The following is a 21,419-nucleotide window of genomic DNA, read 5'->3' on the forward strand; positions in this document are numbered from 1 at the left end:
GCCCGCAGGCCCACATACCCACCACAGCCCGGTTGGTCCGGCACTCCTTGGAGGAATAAATCTAGTTTCCTCTTGAAAATGTCCACGGTTGTTCCGGCAATATTTCTTATGCTTGCTGGGAGGACGTTGAACAACCGCGGACCATAATATTAATATTATACATAATATTACAAGCGACACAACAACAAGCGACCCACTGCAAAATGAGACGCGATAAAGTAGGCAGCAACTGTTGTCATAAACATGGCTACTAAAGTTCAACCCTAATAAGTGCTTGTAAACATAACGTCAGTAGTGTACACAATATGAAAGGACAAAATAATAGCCTTTCAGAACCTAAGCAAATAATGCTTCAAACCATTACGTACGGCCAATACGAGAACAGTTTTGAGGTATTCAGCACCACCATGAGCCGGTCGGCCGAGCGGACAGCACACTGGGCTTGTGATCCTGTGGTCCCGGGTTCGATCCCGGGCGCCGGCGAGAAACAATGGGCAGAGTTTCTTTCACCCTATGCCCCTGTTACCTAGCAATAAAATAGGTACCTGGGTGTTAGTCAGCTGTCACGGGCTGCTTCCTGGGGGTGGAGGCCTGGTCGAGGACCGGGCCGCGGGGACGTTAAGCCCCGAAATCATCTCAAGATAACCTCAAGATAACCATGGAAGGTTAACAAATTTGCCACACGACTGATAGAGAAAATAAAAATCAAACACTGCGGGGGGAATGAAATCCGGAAATGGTCACGACATACAAAATAACTTAACAAAAATGAAAAATATGCTTCTGCATACGAGTAGTAAACATGAAGTGACCTGACGGAAGATATAGTTGAGGTCAATTCAATAACAAACTCGAAAGTAAATACGACAGTTAAGAAATATTGTTACACCAGACACCCAAAAGTGGGGAGGTCCTGGCTCCTCCGGCCTAATGTCCTGACCATAAACACAACCCCCCCCCCCACACACACATCTAGGTCATAACATAAATGGAATGGATTAGGAAGTGATGTAGTGGACGCAGACTCCATAAACAGTTTCAAATGTAGATATATATGACAAGAGCCCAGTAGGCTCAGGAATCTGTACACCGGTTGATTGACAGCTGAGAGGTGGGACGAGCCCTATTTCTGTACTCAACTAGGCGAGTACAGAAATAGGGACATACCAAAGTTGACTACCTCCAATGAGCCAGTGACGCAAGGTGGCATTTCACTAGTGAAAGGAAATTATTATAGCATTAGGAGGGATAGGCCTAATGATGAAACAAAGCTCCTCAAGCCTAAACGAATTCAAATATAAAAACGATCACTTATTATGGAGCCATCACACCGATCAGCTAATCATTAAGAGGCGGCGAGACACTGGAGAATCTACCCCTACCAACGCAATTACCTCTACACCACACATCCCCTCCATGCACATCTCCTGCGCACAGCCCGTGCTGCTTGTAACTTTTTGTTCCGAGTAGCTGAATCTAAAAACACCAAGAAGCATCCCGCTTCCCCTGGTGCGCGCCACAACCACCACACCTCGTCCACAGCCTGTCCCATACAACGTATAGTGAGGAAGACGCTCGTGTCACTGCCACCATCCGGCTGCTCCATTCCAAGCATGGTGAAGATGCTGCTGCACCACACGCTTACATATTACTATTCTTGATGATGTTATTTTTAACCGGCCCACTCACACGTTGGAGAGGCATCCCGCCCCAAACAGGTGTCCCATGCTCAAGAGGCAGGGCGAGTGCCAGAGCAGTGTGTGTGAGTGTGTGTGTGTGTGTATGTGTATGTGTGTGTGTGTGTGTGGGGGGAGGGGGGGTCACCGACGTGACAAGTCTCATCAGAATGAGGCGCCGGGTCACAAACACCGCGGATAACATTCCCCCTCAGGTTACCTCCATACAACTGATGGGGACATCTGATGGGAACCAACCGCTGATGAGGACATAGGTTTCCATGTGAATACAATCGCCTCAGTCACGAAAACAAAACCAAATAATTGGGACTTGTGCTCCACACACACACACACACGTTAGTACTTCGCGGATGGATGGATCTGTGGGTGGGGGTGTCGCTGGAGGCTGGGCAGAACAGTGTTACCACGTGGCAACACACGCCCCACACTAAGTACGTCACTATCTAACACAAACCTGTATGCATTAGTAAATATGAAAAAAATGACGCAAACACATATAACAAATACTTGAGCATACAAGACAATAGTAGCCAATTTCTTAACACCTCCGGAACCTCCTGTGTGGACCCCCGCAACTGGAGTTACTTGCGTTTGTGTCCCCAAGAATAACCCAACAGACCTCCGAGGATGTGGCACAGCCGCTGTGCCACATACTGGACCTGAAAGACTGTCCAGCAGGACACGTGATCCGTGTCCTCCTGCCAATTAAATGTTTCTCTCCTGCCGGCTGCAATGTTCCCTGCCCCCCCCCCCCCACACCCAGCACAAAACTTAAGAGCCTGGGCCTGGATTCATCGGGCATTTACGCATCCGCTGACAAAACCTCTACATATTTCCCGAATCATGGCAGCTTTGTTTACATTTACAAAACAAGTTTATGAGCTCTGCAGCACTACGAGGTTATGTATAACACCTGTCCTCGGGCTAGGCTCGCCAAGGCAGCACACAACCCAAAGACGCATTCATAAAAATTAATGTACTGCGTATTCAAAATTTCCTCTAAAGCTATTGATACTCTTCTACTCCTTTTAGAAACTATAATAAATTTAACAATTGGCATCATGGAATCCTTTGCAAGTCTTCTTCAGGTTACTTCTAAGCACATGATCACAGCTGCTCTGATATTTATTGAAAGTTTTGATACAAAAAGTTTTACTCTGAAAAGAGATATATGCACAATTAAGTAAGCTATAGGACTTATCAATAATCAGAGTTGCACAACTTGTATCCTTATTAATAAAACATTGTCAATAAATAACAATGACAATAAAACATCGTCCCAGACACTAAAGCTAATACAATTGTGATGACACGACATGGCTTCCAGGTGATTTGTATCAAAGTGCGAGGCGCCTCACACGTAGAGGTGCAACATGAAGGCACAACGTGACACCAGCGGATGAATCATCAGCAAGGAGGGGTCATGAGGTGGCCTGCACAGCCTGCATCACACTAAAGCCACCCCCTCCCTCTCCCTCTCCCCCCTACATGCCCTGCCTTCACACCTTTCAGTACAACACTTATGAAAGGCTCACTAGCTTGAACGACAAACGTACGTATTAGTTTACCCGAACTCATTCGGAAGCTATAGAGAAAGCAAGAAAGGTGTCCCTTTCGGGGATGAGAAAGCGTCCCTGCAAGCACATCGCAGACAAAATTAAGATAAGTGGGGTTTCCTGACCTGGTGGACAAGGGCGCCCCAGGGAAGCTTAGCAGTCCGGGGCGAGCACCAACTAAACAAACAAGCTGATGCACGCCTCAAACACACCAGAGACCCCAGGAGACAAACTTAGGGAAAAGTACTCTACAAAAAAATGAGACACTAGAAACAGAAAATAAAAACAAAAGAAGAGCTTGAAAGACATCAGGCACTTAGAAAATGAAAAAAACAATTAAAGGAATAAATAAAGTTGTTGTAGAAGAAAGATCTTGCCTGAAAACACGGAAGAATGGCTGCAGAGCGTCAGGACACCAACTAATCTGGGTATCCGACATACACGGCCTAAGGCCTCGTTACCAGTCAACTCCACCATATCAGGTAGGAAAAAATGGGCAATCATGAAGTAAACCGGTGCACTTGTGCCGATTGATTGATGAAGATTAAGCCACCCAAGAGGTAGCACAGGCATGAATAGCCCGTAAGTGGTAGATTTTTCCGAGTGAATGTGATCTTTGGTCGTGAAAGGATGTGCATGAGTAAACTTTCTAATAACGGTGTTGAACAATATATGGATGGCCGTACCAATACCACGGCCACTGTGGTCCATGCCTGTGAGGAGAAGGGCTCTTCATAATTAGGAGCAGGTTAGCAGAAAAGGGACCCTGGTAGAATGAGCCGCGGGTTACCATTACCACAAAATGAGATAATGTCCCCAGTACTCCCGTGTCCGCCCTCTCAACGCAGTCAAGCATACAATATTCCACTCACTGGATGCCTCTTAGCAATATACTTTTCATAGTGTAACTATTGTAGCTCAGCCATCCGCCTGAATGACTAAAAATACAAAACACATGGCAACTCAGTGAGCCAGCCGAACACGTACGTCCACAATTCAACTTTCCCTACGATAGCGTGTGCTATTTTCTCTTGCCTCCTCAATGAACTTCGAAACCCGGACAAATTACCTAGCCACTTCCTTCCCACAAGCTGCCTTTAATTTCAAATTTAATATAGTTCGTTGCCTGGAATATAATCCACCTTGCCTTCCTCCAACACACATCAACTCCTAGTGTGTTAACTTTAAATCAATAATACCACCATCACATAACAAGAGTTGCTGAGTTTGAAACACCAGACGACATAATACCATACTTTACAGAGGAGCCAACCCTCTAGAAGGGCTCGCCATTCACCCGCCCCACCGCTGGCAGGGTTCCTGGAGCCCTTACGTCGGCACAGGACGTCAGACCGGCTGCCCCCTTACACGCCCGACCCGTGTTTACCTCACACGTTGCCCACACCACAACCCTCTTCTTCCCCCCTCCCACTACATCTTGGGTACCCTGATTACTCTCACTCACTCATTCACTCACCCACCCACATACATCTATCTCTATTACATATCTCAATCAGATATGATAGAGCCCAGTAGGCTCAGGAATCTGTAGACCAGTTGATTGACAGTTGAGAGGCGGGACCAAAAAGCCAAAGCTCAACCCACGCAAGCACAATTAGGCGAGTATACACACACACACACACACACACACACACACACACACACACACACACACACACACACACACACACACACACACACACACACACACACACTTTATCCAATCTAAAGAAAAAACTTTGAATTAGCATACAGTATCTTGTCGATGTAAACTGCAAAATATATTACAATTTTTTTTATAAAGTAACAAGTGTAAATTTGTACTCTCTTGCGCTAGTCCCGAGGATCAACGCCCCTTCGGCCCCGTCTCTGGTCAGGGTCACAATTGACAATTATTACACATAAGACACTTAAAAGTGTAATGGACATATAATGTATAGCAGTAATATAGATCCTTATTTCTCTCCAAGGATCACCTGTTCCTTCACACAACACCCCAGCCGTTTGGGGAGGGGGGGGGGTAGAAATAGCCTAAGCTACTCTATCTCTTTGAGATGGATTTCTTTCTTGTCTCAATAAACATACTTGAACTTGAACCCCAGCCGTCACCTGTCCTCATCTATATACTTTCTACTTTATCTACTCGGTCCTCCCGCCTGTCCCCCTTCAATATGTCTTGGCATTTCATAATTTCAATCAGTGGCTTACAGCAGTCAGATCTAGTTTTTCTCCCACAACACAACCTAAGGCCAAGCTTTAATGGCGACAGCTTGATCAGTAATGCTCCTGCTACCCCCAAGTCCACACATCTATCACAATAGATACGGCAGTTTTTGTTGCCTAGTTCCTCCTTAGAGACCTTAACATTTGTTCCGGCAGATTATCTTTTCTGGTTGGGCGATGATAAATGGCGGACCTCGGGAGTTTAGTTTTAAAATAGCTTTTATAACCCCCCTCTTTTTCTGCTTATTTTCTACCTCCTACGCTTCCTTACCTCTTATGCAGACGATGAGATGAGTCACAATAACGTGGCTGAAGGCATGAAGACTAAACCACCCGCCAGAAAATGAGACGCCCATGTTTTGGTCCGTCCTGGACCAAAACATTATCATATTATGTACTGTAACAATTATCAAGTCGATTGTCTCGATTATTATCAAGACAATCGACTTGATAATTGTTACAGTACATTGTTTCAAGCGTGGGTTGGATTTGTATATGAGTGGGATTGACTGGTTATAGATAGGAGCTGCCTCGTATGAGCCAATAGGCCTTCTACAGTTAACTTTGTTCTTATGATGGTCCAGGACGGACCAAGGCGTCGTCGTCTCCTCGTCTCTTAGTTATTCTATTGAAAAGTTAGCTAGCCGACCTTCTAGCAATTAACACTAGAACTAAGCTGCACATAATTAAAATTCAGCAATTCCGTGTGGAAGTACGAGTACAGTACCTAAATTTGTCACTGTTCAATATCATGTTTACTGCTCTCCACTGGAATTGTGTTCATATCTGACTAGATTTTCGGTCTTCTACCTCATAAATTTCTACAATGATTTTGGTATCGTCTGTAAACTACAGCTTATGGCCTAATCTGTGACATGCAGATGGATGAGTAACTTTGTGAGGAGAGGTTAAGTCTTATATTTGTTGCAGTTTAAAAGTTTCGTTTGTCCAAATTATCCAAAATACAAAAGTATCCTTTCAGGTGGTCCTTTTCAATTCATACTGGCACTTTCACCCAAATAGTTGCCATAAGTATTTTCTTTTTAGGAGGATGGGCTGTTGAATTCTGACTAGATTTTCTTTCACTGCCACACTGATCCGTCAGAAAACGGCAAAACTCAAATTAAATACAAGTACTGTACTGCATCTGGTAATTTGGCTTGCATGGGGATCTAGATGAAGTGCAAAGCGTGTGGACAAAGATAGGGCCACACACTGAGGACGACGACTGCTTGAGAGGAGGGCTGTTTGAGGCTTCAAAAAGACCTAGACAAACTAAAGGAATGGTCGAACAAATGGTTGTTAGAGTTTAACCCAAGCAAATGTAATGTAATGAAGATAGGTGTAGAGAGCAGGAGACCAGATACAAGGTAACATTTAGGAGATGAAATTCTTCAAGAGTCAGAGAGAGAAAGACTTGGGGGTTGATATCGTGCCAGACCTGTACCCTGAAGCTTATATCAAGAGGATAACATCAGCGGCATATGCCAGGCTGGCCAACATAAGAACGGCATTTAGAAACTTGTGTAAGGAATCATTCAGAACTTTGTATACCACATATGTCAGACCAATCTTGGAGTATGCAGCTCCAGCATGGAGTCCATATCTAGTCAAGCATAAGACTAACCTGGAGAAGGTTCAAAGGTTTGTCACCTAACTAGTGCCCGAGCTGAGAGGTATGAGATACGAGGAGAGACTACTGGAATTGAACGTCACGTCGCTGGAAGACAGAAGAGTTAGGAGGGACATGATCACCACATACAAGATTCTCAAAGGAATTGATAGGGTAGATAAGGACATGCTATTTAACACAAGGGGCACACGCACTAGAGGACACAGGTGGAAATTGAATGCCCAAATGAGCCACAGATATTAGAAAGAACTTTTTTAGTGCCAGAGTGGTTGACAAATGGAATGCATTAGGAAGTGATGTGATGGAGGCAGACTCCATACACAGTTTCAAGTGTAGATATGATAGAGCCCAGTAGGCTCAGGAACCTGTACACCAGTTGATTGACAGTTGAGAGGCGGGACCAACGAGCCAGAGCTCAACCCCTGCAAGCACAAATAGACGAGTACACTAGGACCAAGATTCATCAAGCAGTTATGCAAGTACTGTACATACGCAACTTTTCGTTATCATTGCTGTCTTGGCGGTTACGCCACGAATCTGCAAGCTATTTACGAACACAGGTTCTCCTCGGGGCAGCCCTTCATGCTACGACACCTCCAGAGCACTCCTAGCTTTACGTAAAACGTACAAAAGCAAAGTTTTCTCTACTACACAACCGGGAACTCTAAATACAGTACCTTCTGCAACAGATGCTGTCATGCCAGCAAGACACTGTACAGTATACTGTAGATACTGCATATGCTTTGTAACTCATTAAATATATATTTTATGAAACAAAATAAATTTATATAGCAAGTTATTATATAAATACAATACTTGAATCAATATTAACTTTCCACTTTCTAATTTTGTTGTACGTCGGTATAGTAAGTAATTATCAAAGAAGGCACCAAGCCGAGAAGACTATGTAGCAGGTGTACGTCGGTACATATACTATGGTCTGCATCGTTACTATAAGTACTACCAAAACAAGAGGATGGACTGGAAAAATAAATAATAAATCCTAACCTAGCCTCACCTAGTCAAGTACTTATATATTGAAGTACAGATTTTAATGTGGCTAATGCTTGCCTGTACAGTAATTATTAATTTTATTTTATTGTTTATGTAACATATCCTACACTGTTACAGTTTCATCTAAAAAATAATGGTAATATAGTATAATATGAATACCCTTAGCTGGGTACATGACATTATTATTAATTAATACCTATACAGGTCTAGTTATATTTGTGTACAATAGGGAAATCCCACCTTTCTAATTTTATGTACTGTATCTCGATAATTTTCTTTATTTGCCAATATCTACTATTTTTTTTTTTTTTTGAGATATATACAAGAGTTGTTACATTCTTGTACAGCCACTAGTACGCGTAGCGTTTCGGGCAAGTCCCTGGAATACGATCCCCGCCGCGAAGACTCGTTGTTACAACCAAGTACCCATTTTACTGTTGAGTTAAACAGAGGCTACAGTTAAGGATTTGCGCCCAGTAAATCCTCCCCGGCCAGGATACGAACCCATGACACTATTTTTATTGTCATGGGTAACCCATGGGTCATGGGTTTGTTTATTGTTTTATTGTCATGGGAACCCATTTTAAGCAGTTAGTTTATTCAAGCCTTTCTTAAAAAGAGCTTCAGAATAAGCTATATATCACTATGAAAGGTAGCTTACTATAAATTGTCTCTTGTCTTGTAATGTATCTTTTAATGTCATTAGAATATATACCTGCCGTTGTTTGCTTAGCCTTTTTCATAAATTCAACGTCACATTAGAGCATTGGTATTTTTTATACAAGGCATAATTATAATTGGCGATATCACTTCATAGCATATTTCATTGCATAATTTGGAATTTACTTAATCTTGGAAAGTCAATTCTTTTTTTTTTTTTTTTGAGATATATACAAGAGTTGTAACATTTTTGAACAGCCATTAGTACGCGTAGCGTTTCGGGCAAGTCCCTGGAATACGATCCCCACCGCGAAGAATCGTTGTTACAACCAAGTACACATTTTACTGTTGAGTTAAACAGAGGCTACAGTTAAGGATTTGCGCCCAGTAAATCCTCCCCGGCCAGGTATACGAACCCATGACAAAGCGCTCGCGGAATGCCAGGCTAGTGTCTTACCACTACACCACGGAGACTGTATCTTAGTATGTAATTATAAAGGAACAACAATTTATGAATAGTTATAGAACAATTAAAATTAAATTATTAACCTATATTAATGTTTAGTCAATATACTGGGTATATAACAGAACAGAGCACTCCTGTCTCATAATTGCTAGACCACCATGATATGGCCCTAGATACTATGGAAGACGATCAAAACCGACGTAATAAACAGATTCCCCAAAAGCTTTCATCAAATGTGACCATGGTGTTATTGCACACAAAATGAATTTGTACTGGCAAATTAGGGAGACGGATCTTTAATTTCCTAACGAACAGAACCCAGAGTGTAATAATGGAAATAAAATCTGGATCATCAGTGTGAAAACCTCGGTTAGCCAAGGGACTGCATGCTCCCATACTTTTTCTCATCCTCAAATTAGATATAGGCAACAATACAAACTATAATACTGTATCATCCTTTACAGATGACACTAGGATCTTTGCGAGAGTTAGACAATATAGACGGCACAGCAAACTGTCTTCTATTCAAACTTCCAATGTAATGTTAAGGAGGTCTTTCAATGAGCCACAGTAAATATGTTAAGCGAGGATACATTTCAGCTACTGCATTATGAAAAAAACGAAAATATAAAATGAAAAACATAAAACAGTCAAACAAAGAATTGAAAGAAAAATCAATGTAAAAGATATGAGAGATTTTTGGGATGACTTTACTTTTAAAGAATGCAATGAACTAGCTGTCACAAATGCAAGAAAAATGATAGGTTGGACAACATGTACCTTTTAAACAAGAGATACAAGACCAATAATACCTTTTAAGACACTAGTGTTCTCTAGGGTGTACTACTGTTGCACAATAACAGCCTCATTCAAAGCTCGAGAAATTGTTGACCTGGAGAGTGTGAAAAGATCCTTTACTGCTAGAATCCACTCATCTAAATTATTGGGACTGTTTAAAATGTTTAAATCATGTTTAAATTCCCTAGAGCGCAAGTGAGAAAAATACATAAAAATTTATGTTTTGAAAATACTAGAAGGAATGGTTTAAAATCTGCATATGGAAATAGCACCTCATGAAACCAGAAGGTATGGTAGGATTTTCATAATAGCCCCATTCAAAATCTCAATGCCCAAGATTTTTCAACTCTTCCCACTCTTCTTATACAGGACATAAGAAGGACTGGCCTGACAGGACTGGCCAACCTCTGTGTTAAAAAAAAACTGATAAAACATCTTCAAGGGGGTACCAGATCAACCAGACTGATTCAAATACATGTCTGGTTGCATGCAGCCCCATTGAGCAGACTGGTCAGAAAGCAGTCGCAAGGTTGTTGACCCTTGGAATCATCGAAAGGTAACATAATGGTAAGGTGTATAATTTTTTTTAAGTTTCAAAGATGGCATTCTATCCATTTAAAATTTCTCAAGTCTGCCAAAAGTGTTCTAATTGTTGTTGAACTGTTATTTCTAAAATCACAGCTCAGCTGACCTCTCAATTGTAGCCCAACCCCTCGCCAGCCCCATCACTGCAGCCTAGGATCTTCTTTCGGAATCCCAGGTGAGCTGCCCCACCACTATGCCCCAGATCCTTACCTGCCACACCACCACAACCACGAACCTCCCCTGCTCCATCACTAGACCCAAGATCTTCATCTGCCCCATCACAAGACCGAAGATCTTCATCTGCCCCATCACAAGACCGAAGATCTTCATCTGCCCCATCACAAGACCGAAGATCTTCATCTGCCCCATCACAAGACCGAAGATCTTCATCTGCCCCATCACAAGACCGAAGATCTTCATCTGCCCCATCACAAGACCGAAGATCTTCATCTGCCCCATCACAAGACCGAAGATCTTCATCTGCCCCATCACAAGACCGAAGATCTTCATCTGCCCCACCACAAGACCGAAGATCTTCATCTGCCCCACCACAAGACCGAAGATCTTCATCTGCCCCACCACAAGACCGAAGATCTTCATCTGCCCCACCACAAGACCGAAGATCTTCATCTGCCCCACCACAAGACCGAAGATCTTCATCTGCCCCACCACAAGACCGAAGATCTTCATCTGCCCCACCACAAGACCGAAGATCTTCATCTGCCCCACCACAAGACCGAAGATCTTCATCTGCCCCATCACAAGACCGAAGATCTTCATCTGCCCCATCACTAGCCCCAAGATCTTCATCTGTCCCATCACTAGCCCCAAGATCTTCATCTGTCCCATCACTAGCCCAAAGATCTTCATCTGCCCCATCACTAGCCCAAAGATCTTCATCTGCCCCATCACTAGCCCAAAGATCTTCATCTGCCCCATCACTAGCCCAAGATCTTCACCTGCCCCATCACTAGCCCAAAGATCTTCATCTGCCCCATCACTAGCCCAAAGATCTTCATCTGCCCCATCACTAGCCCAAAGATCTTCAACTGCCCCATCACTAGCCCAAAGATCTTCATCTGCCCCATCACTAGCCCAAAGATCTTCATCTGCCCCATCACTAGCCCAAAGATCTTCATCTGCCCCATCACTAGCCCAAAGATCTTCATCTGCCCCATCACTAGCCCAAAGATCTTCATCTGCCCCATCACTAGCCCAAAGATCTTCATCTGCCCCATCACTAGCCCAAAGATCTTCATCTGCCCCATCACTAGCCCAAAGATCTTCATCTGCCCCATCACTAGCCCAAAGATCTTCATCTGCCCCATCACTAGCCCAAAGATCTTCATCTGCCCCATCACTAGCCCAAAGATCTTCATCTGCCCCATCACTAGCCCAAAGATCTTCATCTGCCCCATCACTAGCCCAAAGATCTTCATCTGCCCCATCACTAGCCCAAAGATCTTCATCTGCCCCCATCACTAGCCCAAAGATCTTCATCTGCCCCATCACTAGCCATAAAGATCTTCATCTGCCCCATCACTAGCACCAAGATCTTCATCTGCCCCATCACTAACACCAAGATCTTCATCTGCCCCATCACTAGCCCAAAGATCTTTATCTGTCCCATCACTAGCCCCAACACTTTTTTTCGTTGATTGTTGGTTAGTAGCACCCAAAAACATGATTAAAGTTTTCCACCAAACACTTCAGAGGATATCTAGCCTCGCCGGAAAAATGAGCCGTTGTCCATATCCTCTACCAGTTATGGGCCACGGTAACCCCTTCGTATGCAAGATAGGTATATTGTGCATAGCTGAAATCGAATTGGCTATAGAGAATAACTTGAAATCTAGTTCTGTATTTTACTTTCCACCAGTCTTGGTACCAAAGCTTTTGATGTCACCATTCATAAGTCTTCGTATTGGGACGGAACTCTGCTACCTTTATCAACAGAAAATGGTCTTTCTGCAAGTTTCGCCACCAAACCACTTTTTCCAGATTCCACATCAACTCTCAATCAATCGTTACACAGCAGACACAGTTTTGCGATTTAGTATATTCCTTAACTCACCCCATTCGCCACATGAATTCGGATGTGGCAGGTCAAACTAACTAGCAAACAGTCTGCGGTTTTTGCTCGCCAGCTGCTACTCGCACTCAACTAATATACCTGTTGGTGTTATGCTGAAGTGTAATTCGTGTACCGTAATATCTTTATACGCCGTTTGTCGTAAATCTACACGTTTTCTCTAACTCACATACGACTGCGTAGCCTACCTCCTACATACCTACCCTAACATGCTATGTCCTCCTACATACCACCCACGTTGAATATTTTAATCCTCTCTGAATTCCTGCGAGAAAGACAAATACAACAGATACACTCCTTGCTATCCACAAGCTCGTGGATAGCAAGGAGTATTGCCGTTATCATATTAAGGCTGGCTCCTCCGCTCGCCGTATGCTATCATATCACAAACTCCCCGAGACGGGACACAAGAACCTCCCACCCCAACCTATTTCCCAGTGAATACTCAATACTTTATCTCTATAGTAACTGATACTGCAGGCAAGACATGTTGAGAGACAGCACTGGATGGGGCTCTCTTACACGTACAAATATGGGAGTATGGGGATACTGAAAGCCTTGCATACGAAAAACTTACCTCCTCTTAAAAACGTCAGTCCTGTCTTCATTTCCTTGGCGTGACAGGGAATTCAGGTTTCAAATAATTCTGCTAAGCGTGTCCTTTGGTCGCGGCGAGGTGTAAACTGCCAACAAGTAGAGGGAGGAGTCGACGCTGGGGCCGAGTATGATGGCCCCCCTCCACCAGCCAACTCCCACTTGCCCCCTGTGTAGCGCACCCACACAACGATCACCCCAAGTTTGTTTACTTCGCCACAAACTACGTCACCTTTATCTGTCCTACAAGCACAACACCGCACGTTAATTCTACCCCATGAATTGTCAGTTTCCACTTCAAAACGCCATACCAAACCACCGGACTTTGTCACATAACCGGACTCCCCATCTCAGTCGATTTCTGAGCACCTGACGACGTGCCCCGAGGACTGTGTCTTCGCCAGGCTGTCCACCAACACAAGTTCTAACTGTACACGCACTTCCAATTTCCTCCGTCCACTTTAGACCACAATTTTGATCGAAAAACTGCAGAGCAACTCTACACCGCCTTTCTCTATTAGGCCTACGTGGTTACGCTGAGAGTGGCTGGGGACGAGAGCGACGAGGGGTCCTCCCCCGCGGAGGCAGAGTGGCCTCGCCCGAACACACAAACTTGTGGCGGACACCAAACTGGCACACCGACCCCGCTAACCCGAACATCACCCACACACCCACACCACCACCTCCCACCTCACAAATTCACCCAAAATCGACAAGGGAAATGTTGTGCCCGTTCGGGGGCTTAAAGCTACGGAGCTATAGGCTCCTCAGACGAAGTGAATGCAATTAGAAGAGAATATATTGCCACCGCCATTTATTTGAGAGCTGCAGAGCTCTCTGGGCACACGAGGGAGAATTTCTTGGTATTAAATGTTTATTCCATACCTTCTCTACAATCTTAATAGTTCGCTGAATAATTATTTCCACGGGGAACGAAATTATCGATGATAGTCGGCAGGAACTAACACTCGACGAAATTTCAGCATTCAGCGTCACCAAACATGTAACGGCTTTATTTACTTGTACGAAAATTGAAAACAAATTGTCACAACACTTGTTTGTCGCGAATATGATGCAGAAAGCCACATAAACAAATTTTGTCCAGCTGATCTGTGAACGCCCATTTCACTGTCCATAGATCCCAAACAGCGGAGATAATTGTCTGGAGGCATCTTGAAGGGTGTTACAAGGTGGCCGTCTCGTACTTACCATTTCACGTCCACAGATGACCGGGATTTTGAGAGATGTTATCAGAGTGACACACAGACACATCCGCCATGGAAAATACTCAACTACGAATTTCAGATGACAGTGACGTCACAGTGTTTGCCTCACGATAGCCAATCAGAGGAGAGCGAACTTATATTTGCCGATCACAAAGTCTTTACTGAATATTTTATTCTTCTATAATTCTATTTGGATGAACTAACTTGCATGGCAAATTTTCACTTGGCGTGTTGATGTATTGTTTAAATTTCATTTATTTCTAAATTTGAGTAAATTTATTTATAAAATATCCACTGAATAGTGCTGGAAACAATCGTCTTCCCTGGTAAACATGTATCAGCTGATCGTGGTTTCTCTGCAGAATGTAGGTATTTTTCTTCTGTTTATGGGAAGCCACCGCTTCCTGTTGAATGAAGAACTATATCGGCTACTTCTACATGCAATAAAGAGTGTCGTGTTGACAAACTGGCTCTGGAAAGGCTCGAATTTGCAAGTAAATTAAGGTAGTAAATGTTGGGGCTGGTCAGAAGTGTTTGTTGTTAGTGGGGAGCATGGCGGCGCGGGGTGGGTCTTGGGTTAGCACGCCCCCTGCCACACTCCACTCCATGTCAAGGCTTGCACTTGTCATTTGGCAATTGTATTACATTTTAGGTCTGCGAGTAATTTTTATGGTTAAAGCAAATACAAAAATGATAATTTATTAGTAAATAATGTCTGAAAAGTCACATTTCTGTAAATCTCAGCTGAAATTTCATCTATTTGGTATATGATCATATTCAAAGTTATTACCCACAGGAGAAATTTTTGTGTGTACCTTCCGAGCGTTAAATTTAATTTGCAGAAAATGTCAACATGAGAAAATTTTCAGTGGGATTTCAGTGTTACAGAACTGTATGGGTGGGGCCTCCTAATTAGAATGCTACTCATACTGTGATTGTTCAAGTTCAAGTATGTTTATTGAGATAAGAAAGAAATACATCTCAAAGGGATAGAGTAGCTTAGGCTATTTCTACCCCCCTAACTGTGATTGTGAGTATATCAACTTGGCTTTAATTCTGTAGCCAAGTTGTCTTGAGGGTATTAAAACCTCATTGCAAGCAGAGTTTTGCCTTGCCACTATCTTGTCACATGGTTTAGCTATGCGAATTTTTAGTACTACAGCTGTTTATGGTTAAACAAGATTTGTTATTCAGTGTTTCATCTGCAGGGGATGCCAACTCATTCAGGAACTGTAGGAGATTGATCCTGCCTGTGGCAATCATGTTTCTATGGGTATAGCCCCAGCTACATCAAGATTAGTCATTCACACCCATAAATTGTTAGTTTCATGCAAGTCATATGATTTCGAACTAGCTAAAGAGTCACACAGTGAATATAGTAGTATCTTACAAGCCCAGGCCCTTTGTGACATGATGTCATTCACTTAGATTATATAATGATATAGCAGAACAAAATTACTTGCCCTGTTTTGTGGTGCCAGAACATGTCGGCTCACTTCTCGGTTGTGGTTTGAGAACTCGATACAGTTCTCATTTGTCGACCTTTATTGGAATTTTGAAAACGTTGAAAAGCATATCTGATAATAAGTAAATGACTTCTATAGGCCTTTTAGGTACATATTTTGAAGATTATATCATAGGGTGTGAGATACATAAAAATTTGTAGTTTTGTGTGAAAGTTCATTTATACATGTGTAACGTATGCAGTCGAGTACTGCATCATGGTTAATGATTTAATGTGGCATTATTTTTAATGTGGCGGCCCAGTCCTCGACCAGGCCTCCTTTTTATTACATTCCCAAGAAACAGCCCATAGCAGCTGTCTAACTCCCAGGTACCTATTTACTGCTAGGTGAACAGGTGCATCAGGGTGAAAGAAACTGCCCATTTGTTTCCGCCTCTACCGGGGATCAAATCCGAAGTGCAGTCCTCTCATTCGAGGACAGAAATATGATTTCTGTATTCACTGTGAACTTTCATGAGTTACTGGAAAAGATGAGCTGAAGTCATTCAGGCTACAGTGATGAAAATAGTGAGTAGGGAAGATGGTTACAGTGATAAAGATGGTATGCACAGTGAAGATGTAAGATGAGGGGATGGAGGGGGGATAAAAATTTGGATATAGAGATAGACCACCCGGGTGTCAGAACAGATGGCAGGTACTGTATGCCAGGGTTTGGCAGTTAATTTCTTGGGACCTGCCGAGTGGTAAGATCTGATATTTCAGGAATGGTGGTAGGGCGTGTCATTACTCCTCAGATATGTTTTCATATTGTTTAGGGATTTTTATTCACTTCCCATGTGACCGGGATTTGCAAACTGGACACTCATGTTCAATGACTCATGTCTAGGAAACCATTGACCATTAAGGACTGATATTTATATGCAAGATAATGTGGTTTGTTTGGCATATGTCAGCGACATTTTAACCAATTTGAAATAATAGTATTTGAGTTGGTGTCCAGAGACAAAAAATGAGAACCAATTTAGAAATCAATCTGCGGACGCCTTTCATTACACCATAAGACCCCTCTCTAGGACCCCTAGATTTAATTTAGATAGTAGATTTAAGAGAACGATTTCTGGGGAAAGGTAGAGTGCTGATGTGGCAGCTGTGGATCCAGTCATGTGAAAACTGCATGTTGTGATGATAAAGCAGAAGTTTAATTATATTCTAGTCTGTAAAACAGATGAAATTAGATTGGCTTGGAGAGGTTTGCCATCGGAGAGACATGCAAGTAGATTAAAGGAAACTATTTCAGACCATATAGTCAGTTAAGAATTGGTTTCTGCTATGGAATGTACAGATACAGAGGGCACAAACTCTATATTGTAATTGTTGTGAAATGCTGTTAAGACTATAATTGAAAACTACCTTGATAGACTATCTGATTTTCTTCCACTTCAATTATGCTTGATCCACACATGCAGTATTTCTTTTAGTGATTCTACAATCATTTTTGCAAAGAACCGAGGGATTTCCAGGTAAAGGCAAGAAAACTTAAGTTTGAGGTAATAGAGCCCTATTGCTCCTCAATAATGCTTCTGCTTTTTGTGAGTTTCATGCTTTAAATCATTAAATGCCAGAATTCTGCCTAGCCTTTTCATAAAAAACGTCACCACTAAACCAATCATTGACTAACCAAGGCCGGGCTTGGGGAGTAGAAGAACTCCCAGAACCCCATCAACCAGGTATCAACCAGACTAAAGTGATTTTTGAGCAGCAAAAATGCTTTTCTGTGACGAATTGCTTTGTGTTGGTTATTGATGTGGCTTGGAAAGATAATAGAGCTCAAAAGAACATTGGAAACTAAACCATTTACAATTGGTATAATGCAGGGGAAAAAGTGAAGGTCATGACCCTAGAGAGAGCACAGAATAAGGTACCACAGCAAGTTGGTGATAAGGATGATGGTAATTATAATGGTAGTTCTCAAAGCCCTCCCAGTCATTTTGAGGGCTTTAACAACAACAATTTTTCATATCTTTTAAAGATGCAGGTGATGAAGTGGATGAAGAAGTTTCTGTTGCGTGATCATAGTGATGAGGATGACTCTGGATAGTATGCTCAGAGGGTGAAATAGCAGCAATTGCTATTGGGGCTGAGAATGAATTGCAGGTAACTTGCCCCACAAAGTAAGTATTTAAAAAAGATTTGGGTTATGTTGACAGCTGCTGGAGTTCTGCTGTGTTAAACTTTTTGTGTTTTTGCTGTGATGTTAGAGATTGGTGGGTTCTATTTGCAGCTGTGGCTTGTAAGGGAATTATTGCAGACAGATAAGAAGAAATGAAAGACAGTTGACGAATGGACTAACATAGAAGGACAGGTCTGTGAAACCTCCACCACCACTCTACAGGTCAATGTGCAAAGAGTGCACTAGGTCAGTGAGTACAATTATATATATCTGTAGCCTGAAGCAGGACCCTTAAGCAGTACTAGTGCCATCCCAGAAACAATGCCTCTATTAAAATTGTAATTCCTAATACTGTGTAAACAAAAATTTGTTTAGGAATACAGTAATGTATTTTAAGTTCATCTTTAAGACTTAAATTCCTGTAGTTTATACTTTTGCAAACTTATTTAAAGTAAATATTAAATGTGCAGTTATGGCACTCTGAAAAAGCTTAGTATTGTACTTTATTGTTCACCACTATACAGTAACTGCATTTTTGAAAGCCTTCTTGAAAGACATCATACTTTGTAACACTAGAACATAAGGATTCATGTGCTCTTTTATTATACTAGTACTGTACTTCAACATGAGCACATCTCCTGTACCAGGTAAGTACGACAGGCTCACCATGGCCCATGTTGCTTGCAACTTTTTGCCTCAAGTAGCTGAATCTAAAACAATTACTACTTTACATGCATTGTTCATTTCTTCCCACCTTTTGAAGTGAGAGGATTAATTCATTAGATCCCCTGCCTCTCATTATTCTAATTGCAGAAGCTACATTTATCTCTGAAATTCTATCCCCAATACTCTAAGTTCAATTCCATCCTCATTATCTCAATAATAACATTTCTTGTGCATCCCAAGATTATTCTCATGGCTTCATTCTGTTTAGTCTGCCTTTCCCTAAACAAGAAATGACAGGTTCTGCACAATCAATACGTAATCACAGTATGTACTGTAGAGATGTGAAATGTAAAATAAGATTAATATTTGTGTACTGTATGAATTTGTGAGCCCTCTGAGGGGATCTTAAATAGATGAGGGTAGAAATAGCCTAAGCTACTCTATCCTTTTCAGCTGTACAGTATTTCATTACCTCAATAAACGTACTTGAACTTGGTTTCTTAAATGTTTTAATTTTCCAGTAACTTGATGAGTGACTGTGTGGATGAAGGCGGTTGTGACCATGTACTCACCTAGTTGTGCTTGCGGGGGTTGAGCTCTGGCTCTTTGGTCCCGGCCTCTCAACTGTCAATCAACTGGACAGTTGAGAGGCTGATGTGGATGAAGGCTGTTGTTTGGCAAGACGGACTACAATTAGCCACATGCTTCTTGTCCACCACAAGGTATACTTTTACAGTACTCAATATACATAAGTTGTCACACCTAGCCTGTTGCAGATGCAACAGTGGAAATGTTGGAAATGTCTGGAAATGCAAGAATAATCATTTCTGTGATAAAATGATCAAATTAAAGTTTCAAGTTTAGAGGAATGAGCACAACAAGGTTACAATGCTAAATTACAGTATACTTTAGATTAAATTTTACTCTACATGAGAATAAGACTTAAAGAAATGGTATTCAGTGTGGGGTATTAGTCCTACTATTACCACAAATGGTAGACAAAGGCTCTTTTGAAAGTGGTACCAGCCAACTCTTGGTCTTATCTTAGTTATTGTTACTTTGGGGTCTGAGTTAGGGTAGTGATAGGGTACTAGAGTACCACCTAATGGGGTTAGGATAGATCCACCCTCCAGGGAAACGGTCCCAACAAAATAATGATACAAGTATGGTCTGTCATCTTGAGCAGATCACTTAACCTTAAGCAAGAAGGGTGATGGAAACTCTAGCTGAAGTTTTACCTTAATATAATTTATTACCCCTAAAGCCCCAAAATACAACAGAAATATGTTATCACCTTGAACTTACGTTATCTCTCTGACTCCACATAGGCAGGAGACGAGATTTACATACAGCAAATTAGTGAAGTCAACTTTTCCTTAAGGGATAAAACACTTAATTTGATTGAGTACATATAACTACATCAGACACGTGTTCAATGGTCAGTACTGTACTTGGATCTAATTACCTGGGACTCCAGACTCTGACTAGGAAACACAGACAAAATTACACTTAGAACCCAATAGTGGCACTTGTTCACAGTACTTAACTTTACGCTTAAGAAGTAGAGTAGGAGGAAAGGAGGAGTGGATGCCCAGCCACGTCCGACCAGCACTGAGGTTTCAACACAAGAGACCGGAATGAAGTCGAGATTGATCAGATTGTGTGATCTGAATGAAGTGCTGTATGATCGTGTGATCGAGAATGAAGCCAACTGTACCACTAAACCCAATGTAGAGATTCTCTCAAACTAATTAATAAACCATGAGTATTTAAGAGAAATTTAAGCTAATTAACACTTTTTAAGGAAAATTGTCTCTATTTTTGTAAATTTATTTTACCCGATATTAACCCTTGAACAGTGACTACGGAGAAATTGTTGCATAGATCCCGAGCTATGCAAACAAAAACAATTTCATTATAGAATTATTAATTTGTATGCAAAATGTAAGAAACACACAAAAATAAGTGAATATTTATCATATCACTGGGTGGAGGATCGCTGCAAGGCTGCATCTGGCACTAGTCAATGCCTGGTACTCGACATTGCTGACACTTTCTGAACTGTCCTCGGATGTTTCACTGATGGTTTTATCACTTGTTTTTATTTATTTACATCTACAGAGAGCTATTACATTCATATTTGCATCATACCTGTAAAACCCTGACAATAATTGTTTAAATCGTCATATGACAATTACTGCATTCCCCTAATAACATTCATGGTGATAACTGCATTCGTACCATGAAATAGTAGCAGGATTTTTTTATGGGTCAAGGTGAACTCCATTACATCTACATAGACACCTATTATATCCTTATTTGCATTATCCTGTGAATCAACAATTGATGTCTGCAGCCTAAGGGCTAAAGAAACTTTTTGTAACTTCTGGAGCTACTTTATATGTTTTATTAATATTTCCCTATGAAGGCTGCATAGTTAAATAATCAGAAGGGCATTTGAAAAATGTCTTGTGTAGCTTCTGGCCTAAGGTGACAGGTGTGATTAAAATCAGGCTTTGTAGCCTCTGGTATCCCATGCGTTTGGTATACAGTACATGAATATTCCTCAATTCC

The 21,419-nt window shown here is 41.9% G+C and overlaps 2 protein-coding genes across 26 annotated transcripts in view; one reads left to right on the forward strand and one right to left on the reverse strand.

The window, feature by feature from the left end:
• Sin3A (SIN3 transcription regulator family member A) overlaps positions 1-14,664 on the reverse strand; it is a 107,528-nt gene extending 92,864 nt beyond the window's left edge. For 5 of the 25 annotated variants that reach the window (XM_069316019.1, XM_069316029.1, XM_069316026.1 and 2 more), the window contains exon 1: positions 14,528-14,664. The gene's annotated coding sequence lies outside the window, so the exon portion shown is untranslated. Of the gene's footprint in view, positions 1-13,301 lie in introns of all 25 variants that reach the window. The other 20 variants (XM_069316025.1, XM_069316022.1, XM_045752023.2 and 17 more) reach the window with 15 other exon arrangements.
• A 204-nt stretch (positions 14,665-14,868) lies between these two features.
• The window catches only part of LOC123764354 (methanethiol oxidase), a 47,069-nt gene continuing 40,518 nt past the window's right edge, over positions 14,869-21,419 (forward strand). Inside the window, exon 1 of the mRNA XM_069316035.1 lies at positions 14,869-19,567. The gene's annotated coding sequence lies outside the window, so the exon portion shown is untranslated. The remainder of the gene's footprint in view (positions 19,568-21,419) is intronic.

Source organism: Procambarus clarkii, chromosome 82, assembly GCF_040958095.1.
Source record: "Procambarus clarkii isolate CNS0578487 chromosome 82, FALCON_Pclarkii_2.0, whole genome shotgun sequence".
NCBI lineage: Eukaryota > Metazoa > Arthropoda > Malacostraca > Decapoda > Cambaridae > Procambarus > Procambarus clarkii.